The following is a 15,212-nucleotide window of genomic DNA, read 5'->3' as shown; positions in this document are numbered from 1 at the left end:
ACATGCAGGTCCAAGGATGCAGTCAGCAAGAAGGGGAAACAAGTGTCTGTTGCTCCCCCCACTGCCCCAAAGACGCTCGCTACATGGTACTCGAAGAAGTTCCCCTTGAGCACCATCCTTTCCACTCTTCCTTGCTTGCACACACGAGTTAGCCCCTGGGGCAGGGCTCGAGATAGGAGGACGCCCTCGGTGGCAACCAATCAGCACCCCCCTCCTTCAGATAAATCTAAGCCCGCAAGGCCTACTGCGAGCTCCCTTCTTCCCAGGCATCATACTTTGCCCGAGCTGATCAACTTCGCCCGTGCCTCCGTCCAGCGAGCCTGTCAAGAAAGAAACTGGAATCGTTTCAGATTTTGGGGAAAGATTTATTGAAGATTGCCGCTTAAACAAGCAAAGGGGATGGAAGTGCCACCCCTGCAACAAAAATTAGTGTCTTCTACCTCAAAAGACCTAAAAAAACAAAACCGGTTCCACCAATTACAAAACACAGAGGAACCTGAGACGAACAACATTGTTCATTGCAATGTTGTTGAAATAAAGGAGGGCGAACCCGCTTCACTTGATCCGCGGTCCCAAGGCTGTCAAGAGCCAATAAAGGAGATTTGTACCCAGGGCTGTCTTGCGCCCATCCAAGTCAAACGATGGCCCCAAGGCCTTCAAGTTTCAGGCTCGACAGCAGTCTGGACCTTACTCACACTGCCGTAAGGTAGTCCCAAGCTCAAAAGGGGCAAGCCTAGCCCTTGCTACTTGGAGTGCCGGATCGAGGCGTGAAGAGGACTAGGATCACTCCTCCCGTCGAATTACTTGACTCTGATGAGCAAGTCGAGGTAATGGTGGTGAGCGGAAGACCCTGAAAACCCGATGGCTTGCTTCAAGAGTATATTGAACAACATCTTGGATAGGCTCAAGGGACTTGAAGATGCTCGGCCCGTGGTGTTCTCTCATCAAGAGGCAAACTCCCCTCTCGAGCTAGAACACCGAGAGGAAGAACGACCTCGTCCTCCCCCTATGGCTCAAACCCCGAGGCCTCCAAACCCTCCGTCTCCTTTGAGGACTAGCCCAACGTAGCTTTCCAGGTTATGCCATCATTGTTCACGTTGGAGGACATTTAACAGATGATTAATAAAATCATCCAAGACTTGCAAATGTAAAAAACACAAGAAAGTGTTTCATACTAGAAGCCTTATCCACCTTTTATTGATCAAATTTCCTTCCCTATTGGGTATTGAAAGGGAGATTGATAGTCTTTGATGGCACGGGCTGGCCCTAGCAGTACGTGGCCCATTTCATGTCTGCATGCCAAGAGTTGGCTTTAGACCTCAGACTGCTGGTCCGATAGTTTATAGAAACTCTCATTGGGCCCGCGTTCAAGTGGTACGCCGACCTACTGCCAAACTTAATCCACTCCTGCGCGTGAAATGAAGCAGTTGTTCTATAAATGCTTCTACGAAGAAGAGTTGGATGTCCAAGCCATAGAGATCCTCACAATGGCTCAAGGTGCGAATGTGTCAATTGGCGAATACATCCAGAGGTGGAGAGATATTACCATGTGCCAGAGCAACCACATGGGTGAAATTGAGGCCGTACAAACATGTATAAGGAACATGAAGAAAGAAACTTCCTTACATGTTGAAGCCTCCAACCCCACCACTTTCTCCGACATGATCACAAAAGCAGCTAAGATTGAAAGCTTGCTGAGGCATCATGGAGGAAATCAAGCCCAAACCTTAGGGGAGGGGTCAAGCTCGTAACAACAGATCTAACCCCTGCGCTAACCAACAAAAGAATCTAATCAGTGAAACGGTCACGACTACCTCTAAACCTATAGCTAATGTTGCTCCTTTGCCGACATTAGATACCTCTTAGGGGACTACCACCCAAAAATCAAGGGGGGTTGTAGCAACAACCGCTTCAAAAAAAAAATTATAATAAAGTGCCCCCGCCACAAAACTATTATCGAATCGAAGAGTTCGAATGGAGATTGAATCAACAATACAACTTCAACATGGCATGGGTACCAACTCTCTTGAGGAAGCTAATCGAACATGATATGGTGGTCCTTCTGAACATGTGGAACTTGTAAACCACCCCAATATCACCGAGCCCTAAGTCACCTAATACAAGACTGCATTCAGCTGAAGGAGCACATCGAGGACCAAAAAGGCAAAATCAATTTGGAAGACCTTAAGAAGGCTTTCAAAACTCCAGAAGCTTCCCATCTGGTCACAGTCCAAGAGGAGCCGACTGACGATGCCCCTGTGACTGAACCATCTCTGCACTTGTTTCCCACCCTCTTCGACATAATGGTGCAGTACGAGATGATAACACCTTGCGCACCTAAGAAACAAAGGCAAACTGCTGAAAGAAATCAAGACTCTTGGTGTTGCTATCATCAACTAAAACGACACGACTTATGCCACTATTTCGGATTCCGATCCATCCTAAAAAGGTATATATGAAACGGTAAGATCGTCATAACTGATGGACAGTCTCTGCCTCTGGGAGAAATTCATGAAGCTGAAGCCTCACAACAGAAGGAGGCCGAACAAGCTTAAGGTCCTATCCTCAGCGCTTCAGAAGCGACCACCCCCTACGTTCTTACAAAGATGCTCGCACCATAAGAAGTATATAATGGTCGTGGCAGGATAAAAAGTCTCAAAAGGGAGGTTGCTTGTCAAATAAGTGCGATACCCGCACCCCGAGCTCAAGAGCCTCGTTCGCATAAAGAAAGGGAGAGAAATCAAAAGAGCCCAGCGGCACAAGGTCGCAATTTCAAATCCCCTTGACACCACGTCGACGTAGGTCCTACCCCCCCTCTTCCTACCTTCCTTGACTTCATCCCGAGGCAAATTCTCTTTGTTGAGGGAGGTCAATATGTCATTGCAAGGACCATCTAGAATGTACCCTATACAGGTGAGAAACCCTAAAAGCACGACTATCAGTCTCGAAGGAATGACTTTAAACGTGCCTCCCCATGGTCACGACGATTTGACCTTAAATCTACCTCTCAAAAAATAAAAAAAATGCAAAGCGCCTTGAACGAAAGCCCTGTCGGGCGTTCAAGACAACCATGAAGGAATTCAAATGCCTTTACAGTAGGCCTTTGAGTTCATCCCCTCATTTCCCTTCTCGAAGAAGGCAAGGGACAAGGTTTGAGGCAGGAGTGCGAGAAGCAAACCATCAATGGACTAAGCATGGAAACAATGAAAGAATCATTACGTATATATGTCAAAGGGTTACAAAATTTAGACGGGCCTCGAAAGTCCGCAAGACAAAAAAAAGAGGACCCTCAAAAGAGGTCGAGGGCCTCACACATCTTCACCTTTAGATCCCGTGTGTCCTCCAGCATAGCTTGCTTCTGCTCTTCAAGAAAAGAAACACTCTTGCCAATTGTCTCGGACATATCAAGGACCGCCTTCACCTCAAAGTTCAAATACTCTAGTATTCTAGATCTCATGGCTATCCCCTTCCGATGCTGAGTCCGACGGTCGGATACACGAACTTGCAACAAAGCAATCTCGTCCTCTTTGTCTAAAATCTGATGAGAGAAATCCACCTCTTCCTCGAAAAGGCGAGCTTGTCGCGAAGCAAGCTGCTCCCTCTTTTCCTCGTGACCTTGCATGAGGGCCCGCTTTTTGACCAACCTATCCCATAAGGAGGCTATGCACGAATCAATAACCGTCTGCGCTGAAGTCTCGCACAGGAGAGCCCCGGTTCCCCAATTCGTAAGATTCTGCAGCAACCTTTTCAAGTGGTCAAAGGTTCCTTCATCATCGGACACAACTTGTAGTCCAGCTGTGCAAGCTTCAACAAACTCGATCTCCAGTTTGAGATCAGAAATGGCACACTCCTTAATCCCTTGAAGTCTCAACAGAAGCATGCACCTCACAGCAAGAGCTTTGAAACTCCGTGTTGAGGGGGCCAGGGACGAGGAACCAATAGAAGCAAGTGGTGGAACATCAAGCGCTGAATCCACAATCACGAGGGCCAATGATTCGGGGAGGACGGTGCGATGACCAGCTGAAGACTCTCCAGCCTCTGCCCTTGGAGCAGACACTCCGGGACCCAACAGCGCTGCTGACACCAAAGAAGGCATCTCCGAGCTAAGTCCTCCTCTCAGCTTTGATCTTGAAACGGCTAAAGCAGAAGCCTTCAGGGTTGCCACGCCCACACTCAGGACCTCATCCTCAATCTCGACGTTAATCGGCATTGACATCATGGGAAGTGAAGTTGAAACCACACAGGCTTCAACTTTCGCAAGCTTGGAAGAAGGAGCTGTCGGTGACATACCCGTAGTGCATGAACCCTGCCTCTTCGAGCGGGTGCTTTCATTCAAGATTGTGGGAACCGGCAGAGCCCCCTTTGACCCTTTTCTTTTTACTCCCTCTCGCCTCTTCTCCCTGACATTCAGAGGAACACTCCTCGGCCCCACACTCTCAGAAGTCCTTTGACCTCCCTCAGGCCTGGCGACTAGGTCGAAGCCTAACGCACTTCCTGCTGAGACACCCACAACATCCTCACGGCTACCGGGCTGAGCAGCCCATCCGACATGAGTGGCGCTTGAGGGCCACTCTATCTCATGAGAAAGCACGAGGTCCTCAAGGGAAGTCCCCCTGATAAAAGAAATGTTAGTATGGGAATCGGTCCCCAATCCTTCCTCACGGGGCAGATGGTCCACATCCAGGATTTCCATTGCAAAGAAGAGTAAAAAGAGCAAGAAGAAGAGTTAACCCCAAAAAGAAACTACACCATGGCCATGCCAAAGACATGTCAGAGAAAATAAAGAAGTGACACTACCTTGAGGGGGAGTCAAGCTTGCATTGGCCATTGCCATCAATAAGCACTCAAAAGTTAGAGACTCTACTCGAGAGTGATGGTGAAAGAGGTGCAAGTAGAAGACATAAAGAAAATCAGGGTTTTAACTCTGGATAAAAAGCCTTGGTAAAAATGAGAACTATCCCTACGTGCCTCTTTTATAAAGCCAAAGAAGGAAAGATGACACATCACACAAAACTAGCGGAAGGATGCGTGGCCCAGTCACGAGGGAGCATGAACGACACGCGAAGCGAAACATCGCGTAAAAACAGGGGCACGAAAGTGCAACTGGCGTGCGAACTGAAGCCCCACACAAGTGAAACATCGCACGACTCAGAGGTATGGAAGTACAAACGACACGTGAAGCAACGTGTCACATGTGCGAAAGATCATGCTTCTTCTCAAGGAGGCACAGAGGACACATAATTAAGACGCCTTGCAATTCCGACGCAGTTCCCTAATTCGACATTTACTGCCCCACATGCGTGACTCTGTTCACCAAGAACGACGTGTCCTCTACCGACAACACTCTACTCACTTAGGCAATGCTTCCCCTCAGCCCACACAAGTCTCGAGCTCACTCAAGAGCTCGGCACGCACTGCTACACTGGCTGGACAAGCGAACCACGTTCCTTGCACCATCCAAACACAGTGCTTAAACAAAAAAAAAAAAACCGAAGTCCTTGCGAAAATTAGAAATGGCGCATACCCTAAGGGTTAGGAAGATGAAAACCCGCAAGGGTGTCCCGAGCATCCAAGCAAAGGCAAACGACTGTCGCCTGAAGGGAAAATGTGCATCATACAGACCATTTCTTATCCTCACCAATAGCAGGGATAAGAACTGAACCGAGAAAAGAAAGGGGAATAAACAGTGCAATAAGGAGAATTCAAATCAAACAAGGGTTTATTTCATGAACAAAGAAGGGTTACAAGGTTGTTGTTACAACCAAATATGTAACTCCCAAAAATACATTTGTTCTGAAAGAAGGGCGGTAGTGTCGTTCAGGACGAGGGGTCATTCTTTTCGAAAGAAGAGTGCCTCTTCCTCCTGCATACCCCAAGAGAAGGCAAAGAGCCGGATGCTAGTTAAAAGGAGTAGCCATGAGCGAAAGCCCGAGAAAAACACTCCTGCTAACCATAGCAACGTTTCACCCTAGCACTGAACAGTGAAACTGATCAAATCACCCGATTGGTCAACCAGCCCAAGGAGGATGTTGGGCCGCAAACGCTGCCACAATCCGTCATCATGGTTAGATGAACGAGATTGGGTTCAGGCCCGACAACCCTCAACACCTCACGCATAGCCCTGAACCTTACGCCCTGGAGCCCAAGCAAGCAGAAGGGACCTGAAGGCACAGGCCCCCCATCTAGCATGGGTCTGTCAGTGCCTTCGCATGGTCAAACACCTTCACCCGAAAGCCCAACACCTAGACGCACTCCAAGTTCCGGGATCCAATAGCCAGCCTCAACAAAGGACATGGCCTCCCAAAAGGACGCCTCAAGAAGGAGAGTCTCTCTTCTCACACTATAAAGAAAGACAGAAAGAAGAAGCCTCTTCATGAAAAAGCGGGGAAATTGCCTTCCCACTCGTTCCACCTGGCCTTCTTATAGACCCTTCATCAAAGCACTTTGCTTTCCAAGGGACACTTTTCCCAACCACTTGGACACGGGTCGTCGCGATAGTGCCTTATTGACTGCCATTCAAGCCTCCTGCAGCCTCGCCTTCCAGGTGTCATTTTTCAAGAATCGCCGGTCAAGTCCTCCTTCAATTCGCCTCCAAGGCATCATCATCAACGGATCACAAGGTGGATCTCCCGTTGCTTTTCCTTCCAGGTGTCACTTTCCCTGACCATATGTCAGTCTCCAGACACCTCGTCTTCCAGGCGTCGTCTTCCTATCCATGCATTAGTCCCTTGGCAATCCCTCCTTGCGGCCGACATTCCCATGTACATAGGCCAGCCATCAGAACAGCCCGCTTTGCCAGTGTCAAAGGACCTCCTCCGGGATCCATTCCATCTCCACCAAATGCCATTTTCAGCAATTAGTGACCCACAAGGATGAGCGTTCCACGCACCCACATGGGAGCGTGACCAAGTCGCACTCATCTTCTTCAACACATCATCCACGAGGTTCGCTGCTCTAGTGGGCCTCCTCCAAAGAAGAACCTGGGCACGATGAGAATCATTATGAGTAAAAGAAAAAGAGCTTCAGGAGGACATAGCCACTAATGCTATGGTCAAAATTGCCAAAATAAAAAAAAATGGGCATGGTGAAAAGCCACAAGGGCGCCATGAGTAAAAATGACATGCAGGCATGACCATGAAGCCATGAGTAAAAGTGTCCGAAAATCAAAGAAACTGAGCATGGCAAAAACCCGCAAGGGTGTCGTGAGTAAAAATGGAAATCAAAAGGGAAAATGTCCTCGAAGTCACGGGCAAAAATGCCTCAACAAAAGGACTTGGTGAAAACCACCCCCGTGGCGCCACTTCCACTAGGTTCAAGTGAAAACCTGTAAGGGCGCTTGAACCAAACAAACATTCTCTGGCCCCAGTGCTAAAACATTCTTCGGCCCCAGCGCTAACAAACACTCTCTGGCCCCGGCACCAAAACAAAAAATTTCTGGCCTCAGCACTAGCCTCAAAATTTTTGGCCAACAAACACTCTTTGGCCCCAGTGGCAAAACACAAAAGTTCTGAAACCAGCTTCAGCCTCAAAATTTCTGGCCCCAGCGCCAACATCAAAATCTCCGGCCCTAGCGTCAACTAACACTCTCTAGCCCTAGCGCCAATGAAAGAAAGGCCTATGTGATATATTACCGGGACATATACATACACACACACACACACACACATATATATATATAATTTATTTCACCCCTTTTGTTTTAGCAAAAGATCACTTACATGTGATCTTTATTACAACAAGATAAACTTCAAAATATAATCAACAAAACTATAAAACCAAGATCGTAACAACTTGATGTCATTGAAACAACTATGCACTATGCTTGAGAATAAAAGATAAGATTACAAGAAATAGAAGGGAAGAGTCCGGAGATTACCTCAACCAGGCTTATTACACCCCCACACCGAGTCACCACCATCCGATGGCGTGAGATCAATGATCAACCTTCAATCTCAACCGGGAAAGCAAGTTTAGGCCAAGATACACTAATAGAATATGAACCCCTTTGATCACAAACTCAAACCCTAGGTGAATTCCATTAGTAACCTAGTTTGAGAGAGATGGATTTTTTTTTCCCTAGACCCTAAAACCATTAGCCATAAATCCATAGTTGAGAGATATGAGAGCGAAGAACTCTATAACCTAAACCCTTAGATTCTTTCACCATGTGGGAGAGATAGATCAAAGATGAGAGAGTGGGGTGCATCCCATTTGTGGGATATGAGTGAGAAATATGGAATTAGGTATCAGAGATAAGGTGTAGCGATTTTTTGGTAGAGACAATATATTTTTACAGGCTTTGAACAAGATTAGGGTTTCTTAGAGTTTTCCTTGGCTTGCCTCTTCTTGTGAGATTGAATATGAACCATTGATCTTGAGTGACTTGTGGGGTGAGAGATTTGAGTCATCCATTCTATAGATAGGCCATCAACACTATGAAAATTGCATGAACCATTATCCCCCTTTCTTAAACCATTTTCCTATCATAGAAAATAAGTCAAAATAATCTTAATTAAATATTATGCATTCCATAAAATAGCACATCTCTACTCATATTTTCCATAAAATCTATCAAATATATATTAAGTTAATATTTACTTCTATATTAAGTCAATATCTGGTCCAAGTCATATTTGACCAACATGTGACAATTCAACATTACCAAAATTTAATAAAAGGAATCCAAGGGGTGGGGCGTGCCACCCATGGGAGGCACATATGGGGCTCACCTTCTAGAAACATGGTGGACTTATGTACACAATGGGCCCCATGATATTTTTTCGCATTAAAATTAATAAAAAAATTTCTAATATTTATTTGAATATTTATACTATTATAAAATAAATTTATAATTCTAAAAATTATAAATAAAATATCCAGTGGTTCATAAAAATTCAAATAATAATTTTAAAATAATTATTATCATAAGACAAGTACAATTAAATTAATTTGATGAGAAAATGATCCATATGGATTGAATCAACAATCATGGGGCACTGCACCTTCAACTATGGACTACAGACCACACTTGCTTTATCAGACCGACCCAGTATTTTCCATGACCCATAGTCCAAGCACGAGCTCATTAGCGGGTCACCAAAGTTTAGCCGATGAGTCAAGGGGTTACAATCCCAGCCTCTAGATTACAGGTCCTCCCCTAGAGATGAGTCAAGGTCACCAAGACCTGATGTGACCACAACTTAATAGTGCATATGGTATCTCTCGCACATGCATATGCTTCACTCTAATAGGTGGATTTCTGGCTTTCCGAACGATCTATTGATTTGCATGCTGTGTGATGAAACATGGATAAGGCTTTAGCCCCCATCTCTGTAGGACACCATCACACACAAGGGTCACACAGTCCCTCAGCTCACTCATTCGGGCATATTCTCCGACCTCATCAAGGGCTACCCATTAGAACCCTTCTCGATTTGTTCTTTATACCCAGGTAACATGGGTTTTTCCCAATTGATTGGATCATCAAGCACAGTCTGGTATCAGCAACTATGATTTGCTTAGTATGGTCCACGAGGGATCACACTCCCACTGAGTTCATGTTCCACTATATTATTTCATGTTACAAGCACTTATAAGGCTTTTAAAGGCCACATAAACCCAATATCTCCCATTTGGCCTTTGAAAGACCTTACATTCTCTCTTCCTCACTTTCTTTCATCCCCATCCGTCTCTCTCAATTACAATATCACTCTCAAGAATTTTTCACTTATTCTCTCTCAATACATTAATCATGGCTTTCGCCATCAATCCTTTCACCAAAGGACTTATAGAGGTTACCCCTTTTTCTCTTTGCTGCTCGGATCTCATCTCAAAAGTGGTCGTAGCCCATCTTTCATATCGCATCGCGTATCACAGACTTGTTGTCGCATAAGACCATCATGTACCTTCATTGTATGGGTAGTTTGTTCATGGGCTCAAAAGTGTTCTTCAAATAAGCTACTCCGTTTTATAGCCATACAACCAGCACCACACATCTGGATTCAATGGGTGAACAACATTATAGTTTATCGTTCCATCTGGCCTGTCAAATACTAGTAGGTGCTCCCACTGAAATATTTAGTTTATCTGGATCTCGATCTTTCTCAATCTCACATTATTCCTCAAGTGATAGAAACATGGTTTTATATGCTTGGAGTTCTTATGGAATCGTAGCTCCTTTGACACACATATTGCCGTCGTGTTGTCACAGAAAATTCTTATTGCCTCACAACGCACAGGGTGAAAGTCAAGTCAATTAAAATTGTTTTTAATCCATACGGCCTCCTTAGCCCCTAAACAACACGCCACATACTCTGCCTCCATAGTGGACATTCCCCCTCATCCTGTTTCTTTGAGTTTCAAGAATCTGTACTCCTTCCAAGCATGAACACATATCCAGATTTAGAGTTTGCATTATCTGGATCCATAAGATTCCTTGTACATGTTTATTTGAATATCCAGGCAACTACAAGAAATGTGGGACTGTAGCAGCTCCTACTCAATTATTACACATATACAATATACATTCTTAACATTCTTATGCCTATATCACGAAGTAGGATATCAAGCCTCATGGAATATGTAATTCAAAGCTAGTTGGTTTCACAATATGCAAAACCTTCCCGAACCACAAAGGTTCAACCACACTAATTGTCTTGGTAGTAAATTCATATAAACCAAATTATCTAATCTATACAACATGTATCAAGGAAGCCTAGCATGAAGGTTGTCCTTCAACATTCCTTATGGTTCAAGGTCTTAAGTAAATGAGGATTTTAAATAACAAGAAACATCAGTCAAGGCACATGGGTATTTAAAAACTAGTGCATGACATTTTTTTTCCAAATTGTATAAATACCGTTAAGACACAATGTTTTTCTCTTTAATAAAAATTATTCACTTGGTATATTTATAATAGTATGACAATTTAAAATGCTTTTCATAAACACTTAATGAACCTTGCAAGACAATGTGGTTTTCTCAAAATCATATTCGTAAACCCAGGTTTTTCTCAAATCATCCAAATTTTAATTTAAAAATACATGCTTAGCCTTCATAAATCATTTTACCTCATTCTTCTTTTTTTTTAATTTCCTACCAAGTCAAGTTCATGGCTACAAAAACAAATCGTAAATACCATTTTATAATTTTACCCAAAATAAAGCATGATTAAAGAATGTCTGTTAAAGCCTTGACAAAATATTTCCTTTTTAGCAAATATGGAGACTTTATCAAGAGATCATCATCACATGTAACACATCCTAATATAGACATTATTGGGAGGATGGTCACTAAGATCGAGTTCCATCAGAACACTCCCTTCATGTTTACATATTTGAATGAGCCACACCCATCTCTCGTATTTCATCCTTAGGCTCAAAGCCCTTGATCAAATTACATCTCCATGTGTATTACAACCTTAAGCAGTTCATATTCTAGCAAAAGGAGGCACTAAAACATAGGGTATTCAAAAAATTGGCTCTTTCAAATTTGTTAGCACCTATCACTTAATGTCCATACACTCTATATATATTCATAAAACAATTAGTCAAATTATAACCAAAGAATATTAAACATAAAAAGTTATTGAGCCCTCTTTCCTTATATGACATTACCATGTAATGTGGGATAGATTTCAAACCTAAAAACCATGTAATGTGGTACCTAGGGTTTTTTGATTCATTGCTTTTACTTGTTTGACAAGCTTTTGTGATTTTGGAAGCACACAACTTATGGAGAAAATATTCATCATCGGTTTCGCATGTAACGAAGTTTCCATCTCTTCGGCACTTGAATTCTCTCTATCTCACTCTGTAAAGAAATAATCTTCTTCATCCTATCATTTTAAATATCACAATTTCGATTCTCCCATTGATTTTTAGTGTTTCTATGCTACCACCAAGTCTCTTTATATATCCATTCATTTTGAAGAAACCAATATACTTTTTTGGTATTGTGTTTCTTCTCCTTTCTGCTATTCCTAGATGGAACATTCTTCATATCGAGTGTCGTATCTCACCATCTCTGTATTATCTCTCTCTAATGTTTTACTATAATAAACCATACTCCTGGCATACTATAAAACCTTTTTAAATGAGCCCTAAAAAGGTCTCCATAATTAGAAATCCAAAAATGTGCCTTAACATGCCACATCTTTTAATTTACTACAGAATAGAACATGAGCATCCCTTGATAAAATATATGACGTCTCTCAACTTATAAAGAGTTTATCTCCGAATCCTTTCGAATATCAAAATAGATTAAAAAATATAAAATAATTCTCAGTTCCATCCCTAAATCATACCATTTAGCAAGTCTTCATTTTAGTGACATTTACATCACAATACAATTTTATTAGTAGAAAATCAGGTTGAGCACCTCTCAATAAAAAAATTGTTTTTATCAATCCTCAAAGAATTTCTTCATGAAATCTTTTGTGTTGAACTAGACTCAAATCCAAATCATAACAACATAGTATGAATCTCAAATAATACTTAACTTCAGATAAATAAATAACTGACATTCACGTCACAAAATAAATTGTACTGCAGAATTCCAAGATGAATACTATCTAGTAAAAATGTATTTTCTCTCTACCCTCATGGAGTTTCCCTTTCAAACCAAGTTTGTTTGTTAATAGTAACACATTTATTTCCACAAGTCTCATATCACTATGTTAAGTAGGCTTGGTAAATATAGTTATTCATGTCTCAATGAAGAACATAACAAATTGTAGAAAATTCAGAATGCCATTTCTTCAATCCAAAATTTTTAATTCTCTCTCCCCATATATATTTATCTCTCAAATAAATTTTATTAGAAACTAGACTCGAAATGGAAGTCCAAAAACTTAGTGTGAACCAAAAAACATTCTGTTAAGAATAGAAATAAAATTATGACTTCCAAGTCATAGAAATAGTTTTCGTTATAGAAAACCGCACCAGCGCACCCTTCAATAGAAAACCGCACCAGCGCACCCTTCAATACGAAGTGAAAGAAGCAACAAGCAAAGAGAGAGAGAGAGAGAGAGAGAGAGAGAGAGAGAGAGAGAGAGAGAGAGAGAGAGAGAGAGAGAGAGAGAGAGAGAGAGAGAGAGAGAGAGATGAATAATGAACTAAAAATAGAGTAAAGCGAATGAAAAATTAAGATATGATTTAGAGAGAGAGGAGAGTGCTTGAGGTGAGAGAAAGTGATATGCATAGGGGTCAAGGAATGATGTACCTGCTTATGGTGTAGGTCCAGACTCTATGGGGGGGATGAGAGGGTAAAAGAGGTGAGAGGATGAAGTGTTTAGGAGAGATGGGGGAGTATGTGAAGGCAAGGATAATAGGGTCGAGGGTGAGATAAGGGGTGGATAGAGTAGAGATAAGAGAGGAGCAAAAAAAGGGTGAAAGAGGAGCGGCTGGAGAGAGAGGGTGAGAGAGGGGTGGATGGAGAGAGAGAGGGTGAGAGAGGGGCAGATATGGATATGGTTGACGAAGAAGGACGAACAGAGATAAAGAGTGAGAGAGGGGCAGATGGGTGGGAGGGTGAGATGAGGGCGAGAGAGATATGGGTAGATAGAGATATGGGTGGATGGGTGAAAGGGAGTGGGATAGGGGCAGATAGAGATATGGGTGAGCTGAGGGCGGACGGGTGAGAGGGCGAGATGAGGGCATATGGGTGAGAGGGAGACATGAGGGCGGACGAGTGAAAGGGAGTGGTATGAGGGCGGACGGGTGAGAGGGAGTGAGATGAGGGTGAGAGGAGTGAGATGAGAGCGAGAGAGGGTAGATGGAGAGAGAGGGTGAGATGAGGGCAGTTGGGTGAGAGAGCAAGATGAGGGCGGATGGGTGAGAGGGCGAGATGAGGACGGATGGGTGAGAGGGAGTGAGATGAGGGAAAGAGAGGGAAGATGTGACCGGGCCCGCCTTAGGTGTGGGTCCGTGTTTGGGACGAGAGAGAGAGAGAGATAGAGAGAGAGAGAGAGAAGAGAGGGAGGGCTCAGACTTGCCCTGGGTCCGAGCAGGAGGAGAGAGAGGGAGAAAGAGAGAAGAGAAGAGAGAGAAGTGAGAAGGAGAGAAAGAAGAGAGAAGAGAGAGGAGGGAAGAGAGAGGAGAGAGAGTGAACCTAGAACGAGCTTGAGCCTAAGTGCACCTTCATCCGTCCCTTTGCATGCACATGAGAGAGAGATCTTGATCTTTGGTGGGTCAAGATTAGGATCCAAGTCTTAGATGTATGGTTTAAGTATGTTAGGTTGAGGTGTGGTGTATAGGAGCTAGTGTGTATGGTATAGGGTAAGGTGTAGGATAACTAAGGTGTATAATAGTCTAGGGTATATGATGTACTATGGTGTATGGTGTAGGCTAAGGTGTAGGGAAGTTAAGGTGGGGTGTATGGTGTATAGAATAGGATTGGAAGCTAGGGGTTCTAGGGTGTATGGAAGCTAGGAGTTCCAGGGAGTATGGGATTGGGAGTTGGGAATCTTAAGGAGTTAAAACTTAGGGGTTCTAAGAAGTGTAGGGTTCTAAGGGTATTTTCTCTCTCTCTATGAAATGTTTCTCTCTCCTATCATCTTGAATCTTAAACTTGAAAGAAAAGTAAAAGAACAAGCTAAGAATTCAATAATTTCACTCTAAATGCTCAAGTATTTAAAAATCTAAGAGAGTAGTATAAATGACTTGGGTTCCTTATATAGAGCAACCATTAAACAAGGGTGGACTGCTAAAAAACACTCAAAATTATCAAAAAATACACATTTTATGAATTAATACATACTTAAAACATTTTATGAGGTAATTTGGTCCAAAAACATGATTTTAACCAAGTTGCATCCTGATCATATCAAAACTCGTCAGAACATGAAGAAACTTTGGGGTGTCCTTAGGACATCCAAAAATACCTTATCATGAAATTTGAGGCCATTCTGACACTTCTTCAAAGGTCACCCAATTTTAGACTTATTGCTATAGTGTTCCTATGGTCTGGCGGCATCTTAGGCACCAGCGGGACTAGGTTACTATCTGCTCTCTTCTTATTTTCCCCAGGAATACAATAATGTCAAAAATGATGTATAAAAACTTCCTCACCGAATGCCACTCTTCGAGAGAAGCAAAACGTGCAACATTCAGAACAAAACCTGGCCAAAGCTCATCTTTCAAATCATTACTAAGGCACTTTTATTATCTCCCAACAATATTTCTCTTCTCGAGCATTGGAATCAACACGGTCCT

This window comes from Amborella trichopoda, chromosome 4, assembly GCF_054954075.1.
Source record: "Amborella trichopoda isolate Santa Cruz 75 chromosome 4, AtrichopodaSantaCruz75HAP2 v2.0, whole genome shotgun sequence".
Taxonomy (NCBI): Eukaryota; Viridiplantae; Streptophyta; class Magnoliopsida; order Amborellales; family Amborellaceae; genus Amborella; species Amborella trichopoda.
This window is presented reverse-complemented; position numbering follows the sequence as displayed.